The 2,500-nt window shown below is 35.9% G+C and overlaps 1 long non-coding RNA gene across 1 annotated transcript in view; it reads right to left on the bottom strand.

The window, feature by feature from the left end:
- The window catches only part of LOC149134504 (uncharacterized), a 90,885-nt gene that overhangs the window by 14,839 nt on the left and 73,546 nt on the right, over nt 1-2,500 (bottom strand). The gene's annotated exons all lie outside the window — the stretch shown is intronic.

Below are 2,500 nucleotides of genomic sequence, written 5' to 3'. Positions count from 1 at the left end.
AGATAGATAGATAGATAGATAGATAGATAGATAGATAGATAGATAGATAAAAAAGAGCAAGAACAAAGAAGTAGTTCTTTATTTCTGATGTTCATTCCACGGGGAACCATATTTTGTAAAACTTCCATTCCATTAGTGGTACCTTGGATCTTAAGTACTGTATTATAGTGTCTTTTTGTACTATATACATTTTGCTGCAGTTTTTTGTCTCCACCTCTGATAAAAGCAAAACTCAATAAATTAGGCCTATAAAGGTGTTTTCGTCAAAGATGGAAGGGAAATACAGTTTATTGAATGGATTTTAATATGGTTTAGAAAGAAAATTTTAAAAAGGGACAAAAGTCACGATATTTCAGTAAAGATAAACGCAAAGTTCACATCCACATTAATGGAAATTTATGAGAAAATAAAAAAAGTCACTATTAGCAATGAAGTGACACATTCAAATACTCGTGAGAGCGCTGATGCATTTAATTATACTGCAAGGATGGTAATCCAAGAAGCAAAAGTCTCTTCGTCTGACAATTCTAAGATTTCACTTTCCAAGTATACTTAATCGTAAAGAACAATTCGAAGCAAAATTGCGACTCGATTCCAGCACCTAATAATGTTAACGATATTTTATCATCTGAGCGATGAGGTACAGCAGGCTGTGGTCAAATACTTTCAGCTCTAGATTTTGGTGAGGAAGGTAGCCATAGAATATGTAAGTAGTTTCACATAAAAGTACTGAATTCTTTAAGAATGCAAATACTGGACGTATTAATTTAAAATATTACCTGTCCGTCTTGTGCTAAAATGTAGATGAACAGACTGTACTCTGATATATACGTGCGTACATACCTATTTATGCATCTATATGCATGTATGTATGCATATATACATACATGCACACACATACACACACACATACACACACACACATATATATATTCATAAATATATTCACATACATAAACTCGTCTGTGTGTGTGTATGTGTGTGTGTGCGTGTGTGCGTGTGTGTGTGTATGTGTGTGTGTGTGTGTGTGCGTGTGTGTGTGTGTGTGTGTGTGTGTGTGTATTATTTTACTTGTTTCAGTCATTTGACACCGGCCGTGCAGAAAAAACACCTTTAGTCGAAAACATCGACCCCAGGACTTATTCTTTGTAAGCCTAGTACTTATTCTATCGACCTTCCTTGTCGAACCGCTAAGTGATGGGGTCGAAAATACACTAACGTCGGTTGTCAAGCGATGGTGGCGGGGACAAACACAGACATGCAAATATATATACACACATACACATATACATACATACATACATACATACATACATAAATACATGCTACAGCGTCAGTCTACCAGATCCGCTCACAACCCTTTGGTCGACCCGAGTCTATAGTGGAAGACCTTTGCCCAAAGTGCCACGCAGTAGGACTCAACCCGGAACCATGTGGTTGGGAGCAAGCTTCTTACTACACATCCTCTCCTGCACCTATATATATATATATATATATATATATATACATATATATATATATATATATATATATAGATAGATAGATAGATAGATAGATAGATAGATAGATACATACATACATACATACATACATACATACATACATACATACATACATACATACATACTTACATATATACATACTGTTAACGTCATAAGAATTTTAAGAACTTCAAGATAATGTGAGATAATTCTCTTTTTTTTTCCTTTTCCTTACGAGGAAACTTAAATATCAACCATAACACAGAATTGGCTAAGTTGTATACAACATAGAATCGCACAATGTATAAAATGAAGTGAAACCAATTAATGAAATTTTGAATGTACCCAGTACGTGCGCTCCAGTCATCTGAGCAATATAAAAACAGAGGTTCTACAAAAGAGACTGATAGAATAAGTGCTGGGCTTAGAAAGAATAAGTCCTGGGGTCGATGTTTTAGAGTAAAGGCGGTGTGTCTGCATCGCCACAGTCAAATGCCTGAAGCAAGTGGTGGTGGTGGTTATGATATTAGTGGTGGTATTGATAATATTGGTGCTTGTGGGGTGGAGCAGATGATATGTGCATATATATATATATATATATATATATATATATATATGCATATACGCTCATCAGCACCACTCCACAAGCAACAATTCAAGTACCACTAACATCATAACCACCACCACCACCACCACTACCGACAACGCCGCCACACTCATGATGACGATCATCACCATCATCAGCAGCAGCAGCTGAGTAGCTCCATCATTTTTTAACCTTTCAACACCAGGATTAATGGGTATTTATGTGTTTTTTTAACCCTGATACTTATTCCATTGGACACTTTTCCCGAAACGCTCGCCAGAGGACGACCGTATATAGATTCCAGATTTAAATATAGGTATACAGAAAAACAACATTAATTGAACTCATTGACATTTGTGCCACTAATGAACGACCTAACTTTAGAATTTTTCCCTTCTATAAATTTAGGGACAATGCAACCTATAATCAGCGC

The sequence above is a fragment of the Octopus bimaculoides genome, chromosome 8 (genome assembly GCF_046866305.1).
Source record: "Octopus bimaculoides isolate indiv1 chromosome 8, ASM4686630v1, whole genome shotgun sequence".
Taxonomy (NCBI): domain Eukaryota; kingdom Metazoa; phylum Mollusca; class Cephalopoda; order Octopoda; family Octopodidae; genus Octopus; species Octopus bimaculoides.
This window is presented reverse-complemented; position numbering and strand designations above follow the sequence as displayed.